This window comes from Aythya ferina (genome assembly GCF_964211825.1).
Source record: "Aythya ferina genome assembly, chromosome: 1".
In the NCBI taxonomy this organism is placed as follows: domain Eukaryota; kingdom Metazoa; phylum Chordata; class Aves; order Anseriformes; family Anatidae; genus Aythya; species Aythya ferina.
Window position 1 is genome coordinate 113,132,817 of NC_140296.1, and position 26,849 is coordinate 113,159,665.

At 36.9% G+C, this 26,849-nt stretch overlaps 1 long non-coding RNA gene across 1 annotated transcript in view; it reads right to left on the reverse strand.

Moving 5' to 3' along the window:
* LOC311432737 overlaps positions 1-26,849 on the reverse strand; it is a 57,077-nt gene that overhangs the window by 22,942 nt on the left and 7,286 nt on the right. The window contains exons 2-3 of the long non-coding RNA XR_014690280.1: positions 11,052-11,198; positions 2,877-3,071 (exon numbers count right to left, since the gene is read on the reverse strand). This is a non-coding gene — a long non-coding RNA (uncharacterized lncRNA). The remainder of the gene's footprint in view (positions 1-2,876; positions 3,072-11,051; positions 11,199-26,849) is intronic.

The window sequence follows — 26,849 nt, forward strand, 5'->3', positions numbered from 1 at the left end:
GTGGAGGAGTATTAAAAGCATTTTGAAGTATCATTTCACATCTAGAAGCTAACCTTAATTGGCAACACAGAACAAAACCAAGAAATTATTTTGAGCTAATGGGAAAGTTTTAGGCTAAATTGAAAATAAATTACGTATGTTGTTTCACAAAACTCTCTTTCCCTCATCATCCAAAATTATTTTTGTTTAGGTTTTATGTGAGTTAATACATTTCCCTTCTTTTTTTTTCATTTCAACCAACCAACCAACAAACCAAAAAAACCTGTCCAGATACACTTGTTATACTACAAACTGGCCTCAAGACTTTTTTTTGTATATGATTAAGGGAACTGTACTCACTAATTATTTTTGAAACCCAGGCCAATAAATTCTTTGGTACAGTCAAACATTAATATGACTCCGTAGCATCCTGAACAGAAGTGGAGCTGGAAAACATGCATCCTTTCAGTTTTCCAAAACAGTATTCTCTGTGAATTGAATTACATTTTATTATTCTGAAATTGATTAATATATTTTTGCTGGCAACATGTCATACTAATTTTCTGCCATTACTAAAATGATTTTAAAGATTCAGTATTCAGAGAAATAAAACCATCTTGCTTAAACTGAAATTCAGCACGTGTGGAGCTTACACGTAGGAAGTATATGGAAAAACAACCCTAGCACAAGACAAGCGAGTGTCTGTAATTCACAAAACACTGCAGATTCAGCTCTTTAACCTATCTACCTAACCCTTTCTTGTTCCACCAGTCATTGGGCACAGCCCACCACCCCCAAGAACAGTGTCTACATGGTATGCCTCAAACTCAAAGCACCAGCAGACACCTTTTCCAACTTAACTGTGAAAGTCATTTCCCTCTCTACCATGCCTGGAAAAAGTTCAGGTATTGTGTTCCTCTTGCAACAGTTAATAACACGGCAAGTGCCTGCAGCTCAATGAGAAATACCTTTCCTAGCTTTGCTTTTACTGTTACTGCTGCTGTGGTCAGATTTTACAAGAGAAACACAAAACTCTCAACACAAGTTATGGCCCCTAAAATCCCATTGGTTCACCTGCCAGCATAACCATTACCGTGCATCAGTCTTGTGAGGTCGAACAAACACATGAGTATATTTAAAGATTTCTAAAAGGTGAGATAGATGAATTGTTGACTTAGCAGTCCTACTGTGATAGAAATACATTTGCTTTGAATTTATATTTTTAACCATAGATGTATGTGAACATAAATAAGGCACATGCAGTCTACTCATCATCATGAATCCTCAACCAGAGAAACATGAGTATTTTACCTGAGGGAAGACAAAAGGGTAAATGTGTCTTTTTATTTTCTAAGGAGGATTCTTATTCCACCGATATGTATTTCTTTTTCCACCAGTTTTCTATCTAGTGCTGACTGTCTATTTTAAGCATTAGCTATAAAGATGAAAACAGTCATTATATCTTTACACAGCAATTCAACAGATAGGATATGAAGAAAAGAACACAAGGAACTGGTGGTGAAAAACGTAGAGGCAATTGGGTTTCCCTCTTGAATGTTTTTCTTAGTATAAAAATATATTAAGGTTTAAACAACCTTTTTGTTTGTTTGTTTGTTTGTTTGTTTTGGCATATGATTAAACTGTATTTCACAGCATTGGTTATTATCAGAAACAAAATAGAAATCTGACACACACAAGCTGACTAACTGTTAGAACCTGGAAGGCTCTGTGTCAATTCTCTGCATCCTAAACTCCAGCAGAGTCTGTGTTTATGATCTACATTTCCTCAAATAGAGTTTTTCTTGCTGAGCTAAAAGTTCCAAAGGTTAATGCTAAAAAACACATGCATTTAGACTGCATATATGAAGACAAGGTCACCATCTTCACCTTTTTATTACTTGATTTTGTTTTAAAAGGAACAGGCTACATTCAGTACCCTTCACTCTTTTTGAACAGAAAATATGCCTTATGTGTAGAAATATAACACATTAACAATAGAAGTATAAAGATTTAGGCTTTCAAAAGTAAAAATTCAAAATAGTCAAAATTGGTACATCCATCCCCAAAAACATGAAATATTGACAGAAGGGATGAATTTCTGAATATATAAAGGGACAAAGTTTTTCTCAGTCTTGAATATTAGAAAGTCAGGGGAAAATTAGAGGAAACAAAGCTAATAAAGAAACGTCAGTTATTTCTTGTTTCCAGAAACCGAGGAAACATGTTGACTATCTTAAGTTTTACAGTCAGGTCAGAAGATGTGGCATACAGGAGTTCTCAAAAAAAGATAGCCCTTCGACTCTACACATATTGGAGTATTTGTCTCTACAAGCAAATTCATATCTACACATGCCCTAGGCATCAAAGGTAGGTGAATGCTGTTATTGGAATCACAGCATTCTCAAAATATGTTTCAACATGAAATTTTGTTATCACATTTTTCACTGTACTTAATATTATTTAGTTTTAGGTTCACTAGCTGATGGATTTGCAACTGTATGCATGCGATCTTAAAGTACTTGCAGTCCACAAACACAAATACGATCAAATGGAAACGAAATTTGGTTTTACATTTGTCTTGTTCCTTTCATTCCAACCTGGCAGGAACCTGAGGCTACATTTCCTCACATAAACAAATCTGTTCCATTATGTCCCACACAATCATAGATAGCAATGCCATTTCTGAATGCTGCTACGACGTGGGTATTTATGTTGGTTATTGTCTCTCATTCCCTTTAGTTAAACTGAAATGCTGTCACACGTATATTAGGATTCTGATGAGTGTTTCCTGTCCTGCCTTCTTTGCACACACAAACTTCTCATGAAGCGAAAAAGAAACACCAAACATTATGCACAGATTACCCACATTAAGGCTGATTTCAACTGTTAGTTCTTACTTGCATGATCTCAGGATCTCTTTGTCTGCCTGGTTCTTGCCATTTCCTTTTCCTTTAGGTAACTGCAGGTATGTTTCCAGAGGTCTGTGCAAATCCTCTCCTGGAGGCAGTACCCTGGAATCAGACTACTGATAACAGAACTCAATGCCAAGGTAAGTTAAGTGCTTCAGAGCAAAGAAGTGAAGAAGGTCTCACCTGTAGATAAAAGAAAGTATGCCATTAATACAGGACCAGGTGGTCTGAGGTCATCAAGAAAGCACATAGCCCGTATCAAATCATTCATTAACAGCTCTAAAGCTAATGAAAAGCAATGCTCTTCTCTATTCCATATCAATAGAAGTCTGAACTGTGAATTTTTGCCAATTTAAACTGTTACTGTAGAGACATGAATAAAAGAATCCATGGACCTCTTCCTGACGCAGGGGTACTAAATTATCCTAAAATCAATATAAGTGTTTTGGTTCAGTCATCTCTACCAGAGCTAAAGAAAGTTGGCATTTGTCTGCCAAGTCTGTGGCAGGCTAAGAGGCACAGATTAAATAAAGTGGAACGGAAACTACTCCAGCTGCCCCCACATACATTTTTAAATCCTGACAAGAGTCAGTCTGGGAATGTGAGGATTATGCTAGGCTGAACAAATGAAAAAGAACACTGCTTCTGGAGCATATGTTTCTTCTCAGTCTAGAGGTGGTCTCCTAGCAAGTCTGAATTTCTTTGTGCTTTATATTTGGCACCAGTGAGCAGAATCCTAAGGTATTTTTGACACACAAAAAGAAAATGACTGGGCAAAATGCCTCCCACACAAGATGACACTCGTAATGGGCACTCTTCTACTAAATTTCCAGACTTGCTTTACATTTGTAATATGGATGATTTCCCACACAGTATTTTTCATTTTAAATATCTACAAGCAGCAAAATAGTTTTAGACATTTCAGAAGAATCAAAGAACAATGCAAACACAATGATACTGTTAGTGGCAATATTTGGTATTTTTCCTAAGGTCCTGCTACTTTAAGAACACTTAGCTTCCTTTTTGCAACCTGTATTTTGCAGGATAGTTCTTGAACATACACATGCCCAGAAGCTTAAACCCCAAAAGGATGGAAAAAGGGAGCACAGAGGGTAAAATTTATGGGCCTGCTAAATAGGAATGCAAAAGGAAAATACCATCGGTATGCTCAAACTCTTCTATTCAGCTGAAAGGCAAGAAAAAAAAAATCATTTTTCATAACATAATAGATACTTTCAAAGAAAAAACAAACAAACAAACAAACAAGGAAAAAAAACAAAACTTTGTTTATAACACCAATCTCCAGTATCTGACACCATATGATATTATTCTCCTATTCTACATTAACCTATGTATTTTGCATAAGTTTGCAAAACATTGGATTTCTACAGAATTAGTTTAATCTGATCAACAACCAAAAATAAATACAGAAATCATGATGTAAGGTATTATAAAAGTAAGCTCAACTTTCTTAATCTAGGGTGGTTTACTATCTATCTTGTGTCCAGTACGCTCTGATCAGAAACACCTAATACTACTCAAGAACTGGTGAACCTAGAACACAGGGGTCTTGCTGTCCGATATACTCCAAACTTTTAAAGTCAATAACTTGCCACAGCCACAAACTCTGAAATAGGTATTTCGAAGTACAGAGATCCTACAGGATATTCAACTCAGTGAAACCACACCAGAAAGTATGAACTAGCATTCTCAACAGAGGTTAGACGGTAAACCAAAAGAAAATCATGCCTGAAGACTTCCATATATCTGATGAGAAGTTCAAAAGGTTTATTTCCAACACCTCCCCCTGATGGAAGTATACTCCATCAGAGAATTTCAATGTGTGTAACGAAGACTGATAATCCCTTGTACACACAAAATCGCAAAACACCCATGCAAATGTCTCTTCAGTCCCAATACCATTCCTAGGTCAAGCACTCAAAAGATGTTCTGATGGATTCGTGAATGCTTGGAGTCCAGTTCTAGCCCCTGAAGGAAAACTGCAGAGTCCCAAAGCTCAACAGCAACTCAATTGCTCAATGGCAATTGAAAGCCATTTTCTAAGTTCATAGTAGAGACAGACAGAAATACTGAAGTCAGCAGGTTTAAACTGGTATAAAAATCAGCATGATATATAGTGAAGCATACTATCCCTGAGCCTGTTTGCTGATAGACATCATTTTCAGACTTACTTTTAGATGATGACACTGAGAGCATGGTAGGTTAGGAAACAATGCTGGAGTTATCAGTTATCGCAGAGAGCTGGCTGGAAAAATACCAGTATAGATGAAAAATAATGACTTATAAGGGTTACTGTAGAACTTACTGACACAATCATAAAAGTAAATCCAGAACCAATAAAATCTGTCAATTGATAATGTCAGATTGCTAGGAAGGGCTGTGCCTACAACGCTTGTGAAGATCCTTGAGAAAACACTGGCAGCTGAGACAATCCTCACATTAGCCCAGAATTTCTGAAGCAAGGCAGAACTGGAAATTTATCAGATTTTTCTCCTGCTGATTAAATCTTTTATTAATTGTGCTTCTTCACATTAGTTTTAATTTTTCATATCCTCCAAAAACACTAAACTTGAATTAAAGGCTTTTGAGAGGTGGAGAATTTGCCACAGGCTTTGAAAAAAATGCTTTGTGTTTACTCACTCTTATTGCTTTTTGTTTTCTCCCCAAAGGCTCTAACTTCACATCTAAATTTACCACATGCATACTACTTTGTCTTTTCTTATACAGGTTTTATAATGCTACATATGGTAAAAAATATGATCAATTCAAAACCTTAGTCAAATAAAACCACCAAAATCACATTCACATTCCATGCAGAACATTGAATTTTGGAACAATCCCTCAGTTTTGGAAGCACAGCAAAAGATATCTGTGACATTAAGTCAGTTACCAGTTCTGTTTTTCAGATAGTAATCGGCCTTGCTCTGTATTCCAGCCACATTGCTACGGCACACTCAAGAATACTGCACGTGAACACAGCTATAACATACACTTCATCTTCAATGGGTTTCATAGTTCAGCTGTGCTGCTTTTTTAATGTTGTCCATATTCAGGCTAATGGGCATAGCAAACGGGTTGTTTGCCCTTATGAATAATGATATTTCAAACAGTAATTTGAGTTGAGAGTTTTCCATCATTTGCACTCAGTCACAGAAAGGTCTTTGAGCAACTTCCATGTTTTTTTAGTTTCTTTTTGCTGGTAGTTTATTGATTTCTAAAGATAACATGACTTGAAAGATCAGTAAAGGTTAGCTAGTAAAAGAAACATGCATCATTTAAAATGCCTCTGTGCATCTGGGAGTTCAACAACGTCTTTTAGTGTTACTTAGGAGTTATAAGAAACAACTGCGTTTAGGATGATTTTTAATCCAGACCTTTTCCTTGCAAAGCCAATTCATGAGTACCAATTTGGCTATCTTTTCTTATGAAGACTTAGAATGCAACTTGGACATGAAATAAGAGCATACATATTTGTTCAAAGTTAAGTAAGATACCAAATTACGATCATCAGCATCAAAATGGAAAGCATGTCTGGGGTCCTCTATACAGATTCCTTTCAGTGCTTGAAATGACAGGAAAAGAAATTCAAAACCCCTGCTACCTGCCATGTTTGTGCAACTCTAGAAGCTGAAGAATGGTGACTTAGGCTTGACTGGCAAAAATTGTTCCTGCAGGTCACAAACATCCCCTTGTCCAGTGGAGTTTTCTTCCCTGCAGCTGGCACCAACCAATTCTGCGTTAGCCAGAGGCTCTCCAGCTCCTTGGAGCTTCCTAGAAGCTCATGCTAGGAAGGACTTGTAGGATTTTAGCAGTGCAGAGGAAGAGGTAACGCACGCATGTGTTTGGCCATGTCTCAGGGGACCTGCCCCCGGCAGACAGAAGACACTGGGGACAAACAGGGGCAGCTCACTGTCTTGTGGTAGGAACTCTCTGCAAAAGCTTCTAGTTGAGACTATTTGGGTAGCTGTGGAAGGACCTTTGATTTCCCCTCTGTAACCCAACAGGGAGGTGCTCCAAAGTTCCCTCCCCCTACACAGAGTTTTGTTTTTTTCTTCAGTCTCCACTGTTGATAGTGAAGAGAGTAATTCACATTACAGAGTTGTTCATTGTGAATCACAGTGATCTAAAGAAAACTGCTTATGCCAACTACCTCATATGCCAGAAAGAAAAGCACTTCTCTTTCATAAACAGTTCTTGACTGAGCTTTTAGGGAAATAATTTACAAAGAGTGCATGAACAAAAGAATCCAGTTTATCAGGAAGATTTATTAGTTTTGTTTAAAAAAACAAATGAAACAAACAACAAACAAACAAACAAACAAACAAAAAAAAAAAAAAAAAAAAAACACAACTAAGTACATTTAGAGATCCTTATTAATGCCCTGGCCTTCTATGAGGTGGGGGGTTCAGCATTCTTTCTGTTAGGAGAACTAATTAAAAAGGATACAGAAGAAGCTGAAAAGGTGTTTCACTTGTACAGTCTTTAGTGAAAGCTGAATCACATCCATGACTAACAAGAAGTATTCTATGTGTTTAGAAAAACAGTACTTTTAAATCACAGGTATACAAGGAAGATTTTGAATATACTTGTTGTGACTGAACTCCCACTGTAATATCACTCATTTATTTCATATACACTGTCCCTCTACTTCTCCTCACCATTCTTTCTGCAAGCCCCTGCAGTCATCCAGTGTGAAATTCAAACAGCATACATATGTCTAAAATTGACTTTCCTGGTTATGATGCAGTCATTTTCTATTAGTAATGAATTCAACTTACAAACCTGATATGCTAATCTGGAAAATTGTGCAATGTATACGATAGCTAGACTAAAGGCAGTAAATGCTCTCTTACCAAACATTAAACCATTCAGTGCCTTACTAATGAGCTCACTTCCATTATCTATCAACCTACAGCCACCTTTGCTATGCTATAATACCAGAGATAATTAGTGCAGGCTTGTCAATTTGATTTTGGTTAACTTTATGGTCTTTTTATTTTATTCTTTACTTTATGATCCCTGTGGGAGCTAGTAGCTTGCTCGTTGGCCAAGTGAAAAAAAGGCATTTATTCTGGGCTAAACAATAGCGCTGTTTAATTAAGAGGTGTCATGCTATTTATTGTATACTATGTGCCGTACCTTTGATGAGGGGCTATAAAAGCAAAAGGTGCGTCAGATTCAATTTCTCTGCTATAATTTCCTACCAGAGAAAATGTGACACAAGGCAGAGATCCAATTTCCCTTTCTATTTAGCATTTATATTGACAGAATTAATGATTTTATCATCATCTTTGGCCTGCTGCTAAATGGAAGACATCTACTGCCTGGTGAGATAGTAATTCTTCCTCTAAATGGTGTGTGTGTGTACACATACATATGTATATATTTATACACACACATACATATAGATTTTCTTACTTATTTTTCCACAGGGAAATTGTACCTTTTTATTAAACACATGCTCAGAGAGGAAGGGTAGGTGATGGGAAAGGTAATTAGGAAGACTAATAAGAGTTATCTTAGACAATGTTTCTAAGCAGGGATGAAGATGAAAGAGTCCTTTGCATGTTTGCCATGACAAAAGGTTCAGGAAGGCCCAAGCTGATGAACTCTTGGCATGTTGACGGAACTAATTTTATTTCTGAAGTTCTCCCATGAGAATACTATACAATATATATGCTGCACATTTGTCAAAGTTGCCACAGAAGAAATTTCAATTTCCTTTTCTGAAAATAATTGACCAAAGGATCATGAAGTTCAAAAAACTAGGGGGAAATGAATAAATATTATATAAAGATATAATGCATTGTAATCATACTGTATATGCTATTTTAATAGAAATCTAGAGAGCCCTGTTACAATTCTTGAACCTCTTAATGGGGCCAGAAAGAACTATTTTGTAGCTTCAGCAGGCTGAAATAGGGCTGAATTCTTTCCCTGCTAATCTAACCATCTTCATAATTTTGTTAGATGTGACTAGCTTTAATTTACTGCTAAAATAATATGAAGTGGATGGTATTTTAAATCCTTTTTCATGAATATTTTAGATTCTGGATAACTTATTTTCAAACCTTTTCTAAGTAAGAGTCAAGAGCAGCTTCACTTATTGTTAGGAAACATCTACTCACTTACCTGACAGAGCAAGGTAAGAAACTCAAGCTTCAGAGGACATGAAAAATTTCACTCTTCTTTTGATAGCCTGACATTATGGTGCCATTATCATTATCATACCCGATCAGTACAAATATGTGTTTGTTTATCTATATGTATAGTATATATATAAAAAAAGCAACAATACATTAGAACTTCTATGCCTCATCTAGGAACCCATTTATGGCTGGATAAGTGAGATGTCACAGAGCTGACATCTCCATTTAGAAGGAGTCGAATTAGCTGGTTTTGGCAGGTTTTTTTTTGTTGTTTGTTTGTTTTGTGTAGGAAAGCCACTCAGAAAGCAGCCTTCATCCTTATACATGCAGGTTTTCCATACTAAAGATTTGGTAACTTCTTAAGTTAGCAATCCCCAGAGTCCCAGGCAGGCTGCACTTCTACAGGCTTGTAATTGATGACTGTCTGACTACATGACTGGCTGACTACAATATCTAAAGAAGTGCCTTTCCTCAAGGCTTACTCTTGACTATGGGCTTGATGTACCATATTCCCTCAATCAGGGCACTTTGGTGCTCTCTCTCCTCCACCCAAGCATACTAACATGACTGAAAGAGCTGCCTACCAGAGCTATCCCGGTGCACCAGGCCAAGCCAGACATCTGAATACACAAAGAACAGGAGTGAGAGAAAGAAATGCCCAGTTGCAATTACCAGCCATCTACTTGTGGCTAGGCAAACATAGCTGCTCATCTCTGGAGACCTCTGAGCACAGAAGTGAGGCAATTTCACGTTGATTTTTTTTTCCCTGTAGGGAGGTAGCACTACAATGACATAAAAAGACTGGAGGAAATGGTAAACTGACCTGAAATTGCATTATTTCTAGGTGAACATCTGCAGAGGGAAATATTTTCCTCAGCACTGGAAATATATTCTGATGCTTCTACGTTTGCTAATCAGCCTATGGTAGGAGGCTTTTCCTCCTACAATAACCTCCTGTATATAAATTCACTGGAAGTAAACATTAAAGTAAGCCAGTTCTTGTGTCTTCATCTCTTAAATAGCTTTTTCAAACTCCAAGTCTGCTTGGGAAAGCTACCAGGAGTAAATCCCTTTTAATATAGGCCAGCACCCTGGTCTGTGGCGTTATAGGACACAGATGTGTTCTGAGTAAAAGGGCTTAATTGGTGGTAACCATTTTAACTTAGACATTTGGCATAAACAAATTAGCCTTAGTTAAGCATATTCTTATGGGAAGTAGTTACAGGGAAATATTTCTGTATACAAAAGCACATTTTATATACATTTATAAAAATTAATATTGCATATCATTCATCTGGCAACCATATATACATTGAGAATAGGTTAAAAGGCATCAGAGAGGTTCTGTTGGTCATACCACACACATTGGTCTGCTGAAGACCTCATTCACACTAGTGCCCAGATCTTACAGCAGGATTTTGGTTGGTTCATTTCTTTGAAAGTCTAAGCAGCTTGAATTCCTTTGAAACACAAAACTACTTTTCTTTGTTTTGAATCACTGTCTGCTCAGTTCTTTGCTGTCACTGTGTACATTCTGGCACCACCCAGTTGGCACCAAGAAGTGGAATGCCATTAGCTGATTTCTCTGCTTTATTTTTAGAATAAAAAGAGATTTTATTAACCTTAGCATTTATAAGTAACAAACCAAACTAGAACGTGACCTCCAGGATAGCTCTATGTAACCTACTATCTTTTACCCAGAACTGGTGGAAAATGTCTATCCCAACAACACTTTCTTTACACAACAAAGTACACTGAGCCTGGGCAGCCACTGCCATCATGTGTGGTTCAGCACTTCAGCCACAATTTGCACATCACTCCAATAGCAAGGCTGAAATACGATAGCAAGTGAAATACGATAAAAGTTTTGACCTTACGTGGTATGCAAGTAGCCAGCAATAATACAGAAACATTCCTGCTTATCAAATTGATGCATATATTCTCTACCCATGTACTACAGCTAGTTGAAATGAGAGCAGAATAGTTACTTTGCCTTTAAAATGAGGATATAACATTCACTTCAAAATGCAGGTGAGGACGTTTTCTTCTCTGAAACAGTACAATTCCACTGAGCTCTGTAATGGTGGTTTGGCATCAGGTTCGACTTGGATTTCAGTTTTTGGCAGGTTTAGAAAAATTACTGCAAAAATAGAAAACGAAAAAATAATGTCTGCAGCTAGCTTCCTTTTTTGAAAATCTTCTAGTCATTTTTATCAGGGAAACAAACAACATACTTAAAATACAATTGAAGGGAATGAGCATCATTGAAGTGAGCAATATAATGTGAGGTTTATAGAAAAATAATAATTTTTATATATGGTGAATGAAATAAGAATATGCAAAACAAGGCAGTAGAAATAGAGTCACATTATTTTTATAATGTAAACTAATAAAATTTCATATTATACAAATTATGGAGAAATCCTATTTCTACATAAACAGTGTTTAATATATTACTGTAAGAACAACATCAACATCCTTAGAAGGTGCATAGAAACCAGAAAAAAAAAAATAACAGTTGAACTATTGGATTCTGCTCTCTGCAAAGTCATCTACAAAAGTAAGACAAAGAAGCAGTGTTTTTTTGCCTATCCAACAAGGCCTGGAACAGTAATGTGATCACTTCGGTCATTTACTGTTGAAATTAACCATATGAAATAAACTTTCAGAGATGTTGTAATTATGTATGTTATGGGGATCTGGATATAGTCCCCATCTGGAAGGGCTCTCAACTGTACTGTAAAAGGGAACACATAGATACATTCATGGCACCACCTTCAATTTCTTTTCAGTATCACCCCCAAAAAGCTGTGAGGAAAAAAAAAAAAAAAGAAAAAAAAAAAAAAAAAGTGGAAGCTGTGTCTGCATTATAGGCTGAAGACAAAAAATGCCTCTGCCTCTGTAGAGATGTTCTGGTTTATTTATACGATTTCCAATGCCTTAATTTGAAATGCAGATCCCAGGATAGTTCACAGACCTCCAGCTCCTCTGGTCACAGAACAGTTTCCCACGAGGCCAGAGCCCATGGGAGCATCCCTGGCACCAGCTCTTGCTGGGGGTTTCCAGCTCTGCTGTTTATTGAGAAAAACCTCAAGAAAATGGTAACATGAATCATTCCAAACAAGATAAGAACTAAAATCAAACTCTCATTTCAAAACTATTGACTGCTAATGTTGATTTATGACCTTTGAAGGCTTATAACTAGTAGTACTATATATTAACACAACTTGCCTATACTTTTCCATTCATACTTCTCCTGGGACAGCTTACACCTTAAAAATATGACAAGAAGTCCAGGGCTTGGAACCAGGGAAACTACAGAGATTTTTTCAGGAATGCCACATGCCAGTGAATGAGAACAGAGTTTATGGCAATTACTTTAAAGAAGAAACCTTTCTGCCACATGATTACATGGTGACAATGAGAGTCTCCCAAAAGAAGTTGTTTCCTGAAGCTTTTGCTGTGCCGTTTTTCTGTGAACTAAAAAATACTTCACATCAATTAATCTTTAACAAACAACATGCATAAATAAGCACCAACAATTTTAACAAACAGTACAAAATAAAATTGAATGTAAAATCAAACCTGGAGCTATCCAGATAATTTTTCCAAGGTATTAAAGTGCATAAGTTAACCAATGCCTTCAACTATTTCTTTTTTGTAAGATTTTTAAAACATGGTAGGAGTTCATTAGAAATTTAGCAGGTCTTTTCCATGTGTAGGGCTGCATAGCAACACAGACACAGAACTACAATCAGCACTTTACCTATACTTCCAACTTTTATTGGGAACCAAAGAAAATTAAGAGGCTCTATAAAAATGGAAGGAAGAGTTGAGTTAGTGATGATTTCTACAGAGAGGGAACCACTGCAGAGGCAAGAATCTGCAGCCACACATACCCATGCTGGCTGCAATTCCTGTTCCTCGGAAACTTTGTCCTTGTCATTGGTGCCGCAAGGTTCCAATTGTGACTGCCCTGCTGGAAAGGCTTGAGAAAACTCTTCAAGCAGCTGTGATATTTTATATGGACTGATTTCAGTGGTTAACAGGGATTAAAAAAGCAAGCACGGTCTGGAGGGAGAGGAAGAGAGAAGGACAATAGGAGTATTTCTATATGCAAATCAAAGCTCTAGAAATTTGGAGCTTTTCACAGTTCAGATTGGAAAATGGCACATTTAGAGCATTAAAATAAAATAATTTGATGAATTAAAGAATTTTACCCACTGACAATCGATTCATGCCCTCTAAACAGCTCTTTAACAGCAGATGATATTATATAGGTGCTGTGCATGAGGGTTAGTGATAATTGCTATACATTATACGTGTTAGACCTCTCACAACAGACTTTATTGCAACAGAGAAACTAATTCATGAAGAGAAAGGTAACCAGTACATTTTGTTTCTTTTCCTGCTCCATAATCAGACTGCAATTTCCTATAATGCTTTCATTATCAAAAATTGCTCAATTAATTCCTTCAACTTTGCAGACGAAGCGTGAATTCTTTCTTCATATATTCACTTTTTGAGGTGTATTGATTAGTTCACATTAGTTGGATAAGTAAATAGCAGTGTTTCTGTTCTCCATCAGGCTGATACTTATGGACTGTTGGCTCAAAAACTTGTTTATAAATCCAGAAACGTGGATCATGAATACTCAAGCATACAAATTTGACATTTGTTTTGCCCAAACATACATCACGCTCCCATCCACTTTGATTTTTGAAATGGCACAATTTTGTTGGACCTCTGGCAAGAATCAAAGTCAGTGCTGTAAGCTTACAACATGTGGCATTTTACCTCCTGGAATCAAAATGGCAAATGTAAATTTTAACTTTTATTTTACAAAAATTATTTCCTTCCCCTCACCCCATTTCAAAATGGAATTTAAAAGCCACTGAAACCTCCGTGAGATTTAGACCCACAGGAGAAAGGGAAAAGTAGTCTAGCACTCGATTTTAAACTTCATCCTTCTGTCTTCTTTTTATAGATCTGCCAATCTTGCTGCCCCAGCAGTGGGATGTCCACAAGCAACCCTAGTGCTTGGGGAGCATGACACGCTCAGAGCGGTGTGCCAGAGGGTCCTCACACTGTCACTCAGTAAAGAGAGAAACAGAAAATCATTTAGAGAGGGAAAGATGAAATTCATTCGATAACCCCATATTTTTCTTTTATTGCCCACAACCTTAATCTTTCAATTCACTGAAATTGTATGCAGAAAAAAGAATAGGGAAGATACAAGTATTAATGAGGTAATAGAAGAAATTATTTAAAAATAATTCTAATGAAATTGATTTTCCAAAGTTATAGTGTTGTCTCTTCTCGTCATTTGGGCTGAAGTCTTTAGTACCATGTTTTCAAGCTCACTTGGAATACAACCTATGGACAAGAACTTGACCAACCTACACTTAACTAAAACAAAACAAAACAAAAAACTCCCCAAACCCCCAAAATTCCAGAGCACTGCCAATTTTCAAACCTGATGGCTGCAAACCAGAGCTGTTAAAGGCCTGAGAAGGATTCATGGTGACATGTTTCCACAGATACCTGGTAGAATGGAACAATCACCTGAAGCAGATTAAAACTGTCCAGTTTTCTGCCAGCTCAGCTTCAATCCTAGTCCTATTCCCTGGCCTGGTCTAGGCTGTATTTTTCCTCTGAGTCTCAAAAGAGCTGCAACTGACAACTGTGAAGACAAGACTAAACTTTCCTCTGGGATGCAGGATGCTTCCTTCTTGGGCTCTACCTGATCCTGACCTAATGAAGTAGAGCATTGCCCAGGCAGCTGCATCCTCATGAGAGTTGCTAGAGCAGCAGCCCTGAAATCCTCTGCCATGCACTGGGCAGGGAGTGGGTGGCAGCACAAGCCCCCCAGAATGGTCTTACCAATGGTACACAGTTGCGATGGGGTGGGAAACAGGCAATTCTTTCTCAAGGTTGCCAAAAATATGTAAGTGATTATCCTACTTGCACAATATGGGAATTGCTCCACTGCACTGAGTAAGACCTCACAAAGCAGCCAAACCAGCCATAAACACTGCACATAATTACTCCCAGTGAGTGCAAACTCTTACACCAAGATTAAGGACAGACATCAACCCACTTCCCACGTGTTTGCTTTACCGCTGTTTTCTGGATGTCTGTAGGCAAGCCATTTCACTTCCTCCCTGCTTATCTTCTTATATTGTAGGAAGATGGCAAAATAGTACTACTGAGAGAGCCCTGAGATTTTGAGATGGAAAATGCCATGTGAGTCAAACACTGGTGCTGCTGTGTGTGCTCAAGCCTGAGAATTTGGTACCATGCCTCCACACACTGACTAAACAGTCATTTACATCATCAAGGAAGCAGATTGGATCCTGTTGTCCTTATGTGTAAAATAGGAAACTCTCATCCTAAGACCCCTACAAGTGGGAATCGCCAATTCCTAACAACTCTGGCAGTTGAAGTACAGCCTTTTCGCTGAGCATAAGCCTCAGTTAGTTTCAACACATGGTTAAGTGCATTGGAAAACTAAGCCTTGTCTTATCAGTGTTACAGGAAGCGTCAAAACGTCCTAAAATGATTTCAACACAGGATCATTTTTCAGCTAGAAACCAGCAAAATAAAGGATTTTCCCATAAGAAAGCCTCTGGCAGAAATTTTGCCCTTTTTACAGAGTGATGATTTCACACATACACCAAGGTGCATCTCAACCCTGTCTTGTGGCATTGTACAGTATTAACAGATTTCAAGGTTTGAAGCACGTACACAGACTGATAAATTAAGGAAGTTCTCCTCCATATCATGTGATTTGTCACCATCATACTAGCACTGGAGAAATCTCTTTGACCAGATTAACGGTAATTAAAAAAATCCTTTGAGTTACCTGGCAAAACCCATTTAAGAGTTCCCAGGCTCTGTTATTAATTGCTACTATTTGCCTTTCTAAACCTCTAAATGTCATACTACAGATGTTTTTTCATAGTGCACAAAGAACTTGGAAAATAATTTGTTTTAGTTGCCTTCCCCCCTCTTGCAGGACACTGTAGCAAACACCTACCAGAGTCCCATCCCTCTTAAAAGCACATATAAGAATACGACAGTGCAAAGCACCAAAGGACTCCTATTCCTTTATCAAACGGAAAACATGCCAGACCAATCCACCACCAAAAGTGCTGAAACAGAGGAAAGTGTAACCATATAATTTATAAACAATCTTCCAAACTCATAATGTCAGCAAAGTAGTAAAACATTGCTTGCTAATTTGAGATACAGAGAACCCCAAATAATTTTAGAGACATTAATATGGAAATATTTTGTTATCAAAGGAACTCTAAGCCAAAGTAGCTTTTTTTCACCCAAACACAAGTTATTCTCTGAGCTACTGCCAGGTGCACACAAGGACACCACAAGCCAAAAGGGAACCAAAAAGCCAACATACTAATTTATTTTGCCAATACTTCAGGTGGTGTTTGACAAATAATGTGTTGAGAACACAACCTTAAACAACAGACAGGCAAATAGTAGTTGTTTTCCAACAGTGACAGGTGCAAGAAAGCTTGAGGAAAGTATTCATTATGGGCAAGGCTCAAATTAGGTACTTAAAAACTGTGGCTTAATTTAGGTCATTTATCATTCTCCTCAAAGCCCCTTTTGTACAATTGAATTCTGAAGTGGTTCGTTTGCTATTAGATCATCACAGCTGCTGTAGCATCACTCAAAGCAGATGCTACACAGACAGAGAGACCGACTAATTTTCACAGAAAGGCAGTAACTGCGAGTCCCTTCCTGGCACTTCTGCCCACAGAGGTGGATTCCACTCTGCAGGTGCCACCATGTTCAGATATTCGCAGGCACTCTGCATGAAGCAAGTACCAGTACTAGCAGACCCCAATCTGATTGCACTCCTGGGACACTTGCAATGAAAGCTACAGACCCCAAATTTTCAGCTGCTTTTTTCATTTTGAAACAATTGGGTAAGAAATCAGCTTAGATAATTATTGAGCAATCTCAGGTATCTGCTATGGACTGAAAATGAGGCAAATGAATCTCCTTGATTTGGCAGTGGCAGAATTGTTCCCAGCTTGTGCAAACTGCAGACTCATCTCACACACTAACAAACCATTCCTCTGAGACAGGAAACATCGCTCATCTGCCTACAGCTCCTCTACCTCCATAGACAGCAATGTGTTGCTGCACAAACCTGCAAGCAGGGATGTGCTGATGAAGGAACACAGAGAAGACTGCAAAGAAATTATTTCACTTTTCCAGTGACTACATAAAACTGCTGTGAATTTGCTTCTTCCACACTATGTTTTAGCAGTATTGAAATTTTTTAGAAAAAAGAGACTATCTATAAAGAATATGTCTGTAATTTTGGTGGTGGGAAAAATGGTTGTTTTACTTATTAAAAAACAAAACAAAACAAAACAAAACAAAAAAAAAACCACACACACACAGAAGAAGAAGGCAGCAATGGGAGCAATACATTCTTGAAACAAGTAAATGCAACAGGTCAAACTGCTCTTGTAAAACTACTCATTAATGGGAATCCTAGACTGTTAGGCACCTAAAATTAGTTAAGTGCAGAATTAGCTCAGAACTGGCAGATCAGCTCCATCTTGCACGGCATCTATTTAGTTCCAATAAGTACTGGGGCAGAGACATTTAACAGATATTATAGTTCTCTATTTAGAAGGAACCGGGATGACATAATCATATCCTTTGAAGGCGATGAAGTACTTTCCAGTCCATTAGTAATTGAGAACGATGTCATTAGACAAGATGCACTAAGGAATTAGACAGTAAAAAAGTTTAACTCCAGGAGTGATGTTAACTTTCACTCAAAATCCTAGAAGCTTTTTTTTTTTTTTTTTTTTTTTTTTTTTTTTTAAGATCTGTCTCACTCTTATTTCTAAAAATTGAAAAAACAGGGATATTTCAAAGGAAAGGAGAATAGTAATATAAGCTGCTTCTAAGAAAGACTCACAAGATAATACAGATAACACTAAGCCAGATAATTCAAGACAAAACAATGAAAAATGAAATAGGGATTTGAACTGAGAAAGAAGTCATGTTTTTAAGGAATGAAATCCTATGAAAAACAAGTAGTATCCGATAATCACAATGTCATCTGTAGTAAAATAAAAAGTTAGGTCACTAGAAGTAAGTGATTGGTAAAAATTAGGCTTTTGTGAGATTTTTGACTTTGCTCTGCAGAGCACCCAATTAGCAGTGCATAACAACAAAGCACATGGTAAATGAATTCAGATCTGTTTCTCAAGTCTCAAAAAGAGTGTCAGAAATGAATCACTCTTGAACAGCTGGTTTTATTACATTTTTTTTTTAGGCATTTCTTTTAGGCTGAATCTATTCAACTGCCTATTCAATGGATTGGCTTAAATTCGATCACTGCTGATAAAATTTGTAGATGATACAATATGTAGTGATCTGCATTCTTGATAAAGTCCTTTGAGAATAAACAAAAGGCTTCAAAGGAAATAAAGAAATTTAACATTAAGAATTACTTAATCCAGTTAACAACATAATAGAGACAATAGCTAGCAATTAAAACAAATTTGAAGCAACTAGATCCATGTATTTTAAAGTACATCATGTTAGCCATTAGAATACATCACTGAGGGAAACAGTATGATAACCCCAAGTCACAAGCTTATACCTTTCTGGAAATTATGCTTTAGGCCAACACAAGTTACTAGACTCAACATGCAGTTAACTGTGTTAAGGGTAATGGCCTGTGGCAAACAGGAGTTCAATCAAATTGATATAATAGTCCCTTTTGGATTAAAACTCTGGGAATTTAAATCTGGCCTGAAAAATGTTAGCAAGAAAAAAAACACCCTCCCTGACTATTTAAAATAGACCCACCTAATATCCTCGCCACCACTGTGTACTATAATCTGCCACTTGAAATTATTACCATCTCTGGAGCCCAGTTTATTAAATAAGGGGGAAGAAACACTGGCTACGTGCCTAGAAACCCTCAGCTCTTCACAATAGCATCTTGGGCAATAACGCTTTTAGTTGCCACAGACTTTAACCACAGCCTGTCCTTTAACCCCACTTTCCAGAATTAAGCAGGGATGACGTTGACATCCAGCAGAAAATTTGAATTTCCGGTCGGCATGGTCTCTTGCAATAGCTGTCAGTTGTGGGTGAAGCAAAGAATTTATCCCCATCCTTATGAAGTCCTAAAACAATCATGAAAATCATTTCCTCTGCTTTCTAAACCCTCAAGGAACAGTTTCTCGAAAAGCACTTCCATATGGTGATAGGTACAGGAGAAGACTCATTTGGCCCAAGACTCCCTCTCTCACACAGAAAGCATAAAGGTCCAAGATTCTTATTATTAGGTCTTGAAGTCTGAGGTATACCAAGATACTGTTTTTTTCCTTTATGCTTAAATACTCCCACTTCAGAAAGTTCCCCAATAACGTCCAGAAAAATACATATGATTCATTAAGGTTGAAGGTTTTCAACTCATTTTGGCTGAGTGCTCATTGAAAAAAATAAAAATCTATATTAAATGAAAGAGTTTCCATATTTCAGAAATGTGCATACAAGTTCTTTATTCACCTGCAGCAGAAAAAGAGTGAAGTAAAAATGTACCTCAGTTAACTCAGTGCTGTGAGGTAGAGGTACAGAGGTTTTGACCTGCCCAGAATAGGCAAGAGTCACCTACTGGTCACCCTATATGGTTATATTTCATCTAATCAGCGTAGACACTAACATTCACTAACAGGTGAAGATCTCAAGGCATACTGTTCAGTAACAGAAGTATTTTTAAACTGCATATACAAAATAGTAATGAAATGTCTCTAAATCAAAACAGAGTGAAATTAGGTGGTGCTGTAAAATAGAAGTCACAGTAAAATTAGGATTTTTATTTTTTTTTTAAGTGGAAATATGACCTATTTTTCAAAAGGCTGCTAATTTTATCACCTCAAAAAAATAACAGCCTTTGAGCACTTGTATCAGTCTGATCATTTCAAACTAAGAATTGATGAAGAGCAATTTCATTCAAAGCCTTATATTTGGTGTGAATCTATTTACGAGTGATGGAGAAAACTACGAAATTTCCCTTCCTCATTTACTTAATCTCCAAATCCTATTCATTTCACAGCAGGGATAAAACCTTGGCTCTGCACAAATTATTTGGCATTCTGACATCAATCTAGTTGGGGTCAACGTGCTCAGCACTTCATCAGGTGCTTTTCAGAGCCCAAACTGAGGATACCCAGGTGGGTGGAAAGAAAATCAGATTTCCTAACAGCTGAACAGGTGACGCTGGCTCAGCTGGATTCCAGCATGACAACAGGAAGCAGCCTAGGGGCAGCTCTAGAAGGCTCAGCATGGACTGGTAGAATTAACCACAGTTCAGGGTGCCTTAAGTAGAGTAAGGGGTCTAGAAAAGGTCATTGGGATTGTATATTCAAGGCAAGAATCATTACTTCGATAGCACTCTTCAATAGCCTCACAACTCTGTGCTCTCAGGTGTCTGGGAAGACACCAAGTGTTTTACACTTCACCTTCAGAGACTGGAAATAATCTTCTCTGTTCTTCTAGTCCTGAAAACTGGCAATACAATAGATTTATTTATTTATTTATTTAAGAACTTAGTGTGGCAGAACTGTTACAGAGACTTTGTGGCAAGTTCTACAGAGACATAAGAAGCATAGATGGTGACCAGTATGACAAAACATCCTCACAGCAGGAATTCTGAATGCTTTAACAAACAAACAAACAAAAAAAAAAAAAACACAAACAGGCTCATTTGAGATTTTTAGCATTTACTAGACTAGAGAATGGATTTTTGCTTCAGTATATCTAAGCTTGTTGCAGTTTATTGCAGAATTTGGACTGCAGAGTTAGATCAGAGTTAGAGTTGATTTCCTTTGTAAAGCAGAATACGTTAAAACGGAACCACTGGGGAGAGGTAAGAATATCATAATAGGACGATGATTTTTGCCTGAAAGGTTCTTCCAGCAAGTTGCATGATCCTGATCAGCAAGGGGTGACATACAATTTGGCTAGCAGAGTTGAAAATAAAAATCACAACAACATCTGGCCGATATTTAAATGTCAGCAGTGCATGCAATGTAACTGTGATCCCAAAGAACTAAAACCAAAAAATCTCAGGTACCTAATGTGATACCAAGGATTTGATGTTCATACACTGGCTGAAAGGAGCAAGGGGAAGAATTAAGTCTATGGTCTGAGAGTACTGATGTGCTAAATGCTGCCTGAAAAGGGTGATTATATCAACAAACAATTATCTACCACTGCAAATTAGTTTTGGATGGAAGAGGAACGAACACTACATTTATTTATTTATTTTGTATTCAGGGAAACTCATACAGGCAACCGCAACTACCTCTGAATACTGTCTTTTTTTTTCCTAATGTCTATGTGCATTTCTAATTTGTGGCTTAGTGTAGACCATCCATTTAATCTATGGAACAGGCAGTAAACTTGAATGTTTAGAGTGATAAAAGCATGTCCAGAGCTTAATTTTCCCAGTTCTGAGAGATTAGGGGAGTTTCTCCCTCATAGTTACTATCTACCTTGCTGATGCTAAATTAGTAATCAATTACTTCTGTAACATTTAGAGCATGAAAATTTATTTTCAGACAAGACTGATGTGCTTCTGGAGTTCATATAGCTTAAATTCAACAAGGTCTGTTTCTTAGTACCAGCTGCTGTCTTTCTTTCTTTTATTATTTACTCCTGGAAGAGCAAGCTGTGCTACAGTCATAAGAATAGGGAAGTGGGACTATGTACTGAATTTCAGAGAGCAAAGCTATTGGAGTTGTACTCATCAAACCTGGGCACAACAAAGCAGCATACGGCATTACAAAATCCAGCTACTGAGCAAACTGATGTGCGACAACCTGGGAAATCCAGGAGCTGAATGAAGTGAAAGGGGCAGCAGGCTAGGTAGAAAGATTACATGTATTGAGTATAGTAGAATGCGTACAGGTATTGTTTTTTTCTGAAATATTGAACAGAAAGATAATTCATCTTGAAGATTTTTTAAGGAGCAGAAATATAGGTTGGCAATTCAGAAAAAGTAACTGCACAATCAGCTTGCTAAAGTAGGACATAATGCAGTGTATGACCCGTAGAATAAACTAAGTTTAATTCCCTGTTCCAGTTCATTGTTTCCAGTTGTTCCAAATACTAAAAATGTACCATGAAAAAACAAGAGATCATCTAAAAGGATGAGATCATGAAGCAATTGTGACCGGCAATCAAATAATCAAATTTGAACAGATACCAGAAGGGGGAAAAAATGCACTATGCATCCTATCTTCTACAGTGACCCATAGCAAAGACCATCAGCACTATCAATTAAAGAAAGGGGAATGAAAACACATAACTGCATCACTGGAAAAAATAAGTATAGAATTTTCTGTGCCTTGCTATACATTTGAAAGTAATTGCTGACTCCAGCAAAATAATTCCAATTTATACAACAGAAGTGGAATTGATAAAAATAATCTTCTATTTCTCTTTGTTTCAAATGCATGTTTTTTTTATTTTTATTATTTTTTTTTATTTCCATATAATATAATACCTCAGATTAAGGATGTTCAATATATTTGATGCAGCTAAAACTAATGTAGGTTTGTTAAAGACTTGTGCAAGGGGAAAAGGGAGAAGGATGAAAAATTTGCAAGATTGTGTTTCCAAATGTAAGTCCATTCTTTCAGTTTACTTATTGCAATAATTTTACATTTTAAGCTATTTATTTACAGAACTAGTTCAGAGTCATGAACAATTATGTTTGGGATACAACAGCCTTTTGTAAGGCTGAAGTTTCCAAACATGTCATGATATGAATATTAAAATGACTTGCAGAAACATTTCAACCTTACGATACTTCTTCTCCTGGTACTGGATACTCCTACACAATTACAAAACAAGAAACCTAACAAACAAACAAAAAACAACAAAACACAAACAAAACAAAACCCAAAACCCAAGCCTGTTGAAATGCGGTGATTCTAAGATTCTAACATGATCTTTCTGATATTAACTTCTTTCAATTCAAGGAGGTAGCAACAGTCCACTAATGATTTTGAAGATACGTCAAAACAAGAGTTTTTATCATTGAGTATCTGGACAGCTCCACAGAAGAGATCTTCCTAAAAGTAATTCCGTTTTTTTTTTTTTTTGTTGTTGTTGTTATTTTGTTTTTGTTTGTTTTGTTTTTACTTTTAACTGCCTGGCATGAGTACTTCTGGCACGGAACATGTGGTTTCAACTTAAACACATACAATTGTTCTATACATCCAAGTTAAGTTCAAAGACCTAAAAATGCTGCAAATCATTAAATTTACCACACTTTCTCCCCTTCCACAACTGAGTTTAAGAACCAGTGCCAAACAATTATTGGGATGAATGGAAGGCAAAGAAGATCTGAATGCATTACAGATTTTACCTTCATTACACCTATCTGAGCAAGACTTTCAAGTTACATCAAGCACTAGGAGATAAAGGAGAAAAGAAAAAAAAGAAGAAGAAAGAAGGAGGAAACCAATGTATCTGACCAAATTCATATATTCTTAGGGTGTAGCCTCCTCAATTTGTCAAGGTCTCATAATAAAATCCAAATGTATTTTTTATATCTACTAGGCCCTCAGACCATCTTGGTGAGATTAGGCACTCCATCTGTTTTGTTATTTTGTTTTAGTTACCTTGGGTGACTGAATCTTACCGTTCAGATGCTTTTCACTATCTCTAGGTGATGACTCTCAACACAGCTAGCTTCTCCACTACTCCCTCCTCCTTTTTTTTTTTTTTTTTTTTTTTTTTTTTTTTTTTTTTTTTTTTTTTTTTTTTTTTTTTTTTTTTTTTTTTGGTTAAAAGCAAAAGAAACAAAAAATGATCAAACAAACAAAATTATTTCCAATGTCATCTCCTGTCTTACCTCTAAATGGGCCGAAAGGTGTCAACTCTGCCCCTTCTGTTGCTGGAGGCCCTTATTCACTCCTTTCCACTGAACACATGGCATAATGTCTCTTCTTTCCTTTCAGATTAATCCAACTCACACCTATTGCCACCTCACACCTCCCCTTTGTATGCAGTGAGATCGTTCATTCCTGTTCTTGCTTTCTCACTGTAACAAATTATCTTTCTTTTTCCAATGCCCTTGCTGCTTCAGTTTGTACCAAACTGATATGCTCCCTGCTTATTTTTAATTAAAATGTCTTTCATTAACTTAAGGCACAAAGAAAGGTAGATCACTTATTACGTTTGAATAGGTTTTGTATTTTTAACACTTGTTTTCCAATATGTTTCTCCAGCAAGATTGTCTAAGACAAGAGGGCTGGTGCATGTGACACTGTTTCTTTGTATTTAGACTTCATCTTGGAAATTTTTCAGAATTAATGGCTCTGAGCTCTTGCTTAAAAAGGACACAAACACTGTTTTTTCCCCAATCTCTCTACTGTATTACCTATTGTTTAGGAGTTGTGAAATGTTATATTCAAGGCACCAACTACTCTAGAATCTGAAATGTATTTCCTTTGGGGAGAAAAAAGAAGTCATTGAAACATCACAGTGAAAGATTACTTCAACTCTCAAGAAAGAGTCGCTGATGTCTCATGGGTAGTTTTGGCAAAACCATCTACTTAGATTAATATCAACTGCTTACTTCCTCCTTTCCTTCCCCCTTCCCCAACTGACTACTTAGTACTAGGGATAAGATACATAAGAGAATTCTCATTTACTTGAGGGCTTCTCTGTTTCTGAAATTATATCTCGCCATTGGAGACCAATAAAGCTGTAAAATTTTGTTTAAATTGCTCTGGATTTGAAAATGACTGATTTTACAAGCAAAGGATCTGACTTGATATGGTAAACAAACATCATTCATCCCAATCTACTCTAGAATATTACAAGACTTCAGAAAAGAAAAAGAAAAAAAAAAAAAAAAAAACTCCAAGAAAATAAAGCCAGGTGTCCAGCAATAGATTACAAAGAAAAGAAAAAGAAGAAACCACAAAAAGTCAGTTAAATTACATACAATGCAATTTGGTACCAATTACATTTGCTGAGGCCACTTAGGGACCCGCATAGGCATTCATTTGGTTTCAAGGTTGAAGCTGTATGTAGTTACATGGACATTTTTACTTGCTAAAGGCAATCAGCTCAGAAGCCCTGAGTTTGAGGACAATCTAGCTCCAGGCACCCTTCCAGTTATCTTAGAGCTACTTCAACACTGCGCTGTGACTGCAGGAAATCCCATATCCCAGACATCAGAAGTGTCACTGAAATTCTATCAGCAAGCATCACACTCTGAAATACATTGCAGCAATAACTGTATTTCACCTTCCAGTGCAGTCTAACTTAGTTTTGAAAAATTCTGATAATTTGTTTTGAATCAATGTACATTGATAAATAAAATCCAGACAAAATGTTCAAATTTTCTGTCTATTGTGCTGATAATCATTTAGTAAACAATGAAGCGATCAATGTATTTTTTTTCATGTAACAATGACAATCACAGTAGTTTCTCTGACTTAGGATTAACTTGGGCTATCACTTGTACAAAGGTCAGAGTAGTAAACTGAGTCATTCTTTATCTCTCTCAGTGAGAATAAAATTTCCTGACCTCTTTCTGTAGTGTTAATTTTGTAAAATGAAACAGTCAGCAATGAAAACGTCCTTTGCTTGCCAAGGAAATAAATTTTCATGTAGCATTTAGGGGGTTGTAGTATTTAACCACTATTTAACTGCTAAAAGAAATCACATTTGTCAAGCCACCTGAATTACTTCAGACTAGTAATTCAACTAGTTAATAAAGACTTCTGTTGCTAGAAATTATTATAGTTTTAGTAAATCTATTATCTTTCTGTAAGTGAATCCCCTTTAAGGGGTACTTGAATTTTTTATTGTTAGACGCTTTGTTTTTTGGTCAACGCAGATATAAATTCTCAGGGATGAGCTAACTCTTGACACAACAGTTTCTGAGGAAACAGAAGCGCATATACCTTCTTGGGCATCAGCTGTATAGTCAAATTCATCACTAGACAAATTAACATCCAAATAGGCCTGCTGAGAGGAATAATCAATTTCCTCCTCAGAAATTCTTTGCTTTACAGGCTCAGCAGCTGCACAGATTGCTGCACTTGCCTCCTTAACAATTGGAACAAAATCTGTTCCTGGTGTGGCTTAAGACTCATAGCTTTTTCTCTATTTTCTCTAGTTCTCCCTGTCCTCCTTTTGCTTCTCCATCTGTCTTGTTCCTCCACTTCCATTCACCCCCTTGGAGTTAACTAGCTTAGACTCTACTGAGAGGTCAGATTAAAAGGAAACAAAATACTAACACAGTAGACACACAAAAAGGTCCTTCATGAGTTTATTCATGAGAATATTGCTATAAAGCAAATAGGCAAGCATCACCATATACGAATAACTGATCAGATGGGATCCAACAATAAAGACACAGAGTAGTTTCATTATAGGCAGAAATGATATCTTAACATTTAATGCAACACCAGGAACTGAAAGATCTCTTTAGAAATTTGCCAACCATTTTCCTTAATTCACTGAAACTATTTATTTTGGTGAGCACAAGTGATTTCTCACACAGAGATGGGGAAAGAAAATTCTTCAACTGGGAGAGAAAAGATGGGAGAAAAAGCCTCGGGGAATATGGCAACCTGTCAACACATGAAATGAACAGTGATACAAAATGGACACATGGTCCTAACCCCTCCAGGCACAGATACTGCATTATCAAGGCAAAGTCTGTCTCATCATGCCAGAAAGGTTGTGAAAGCAA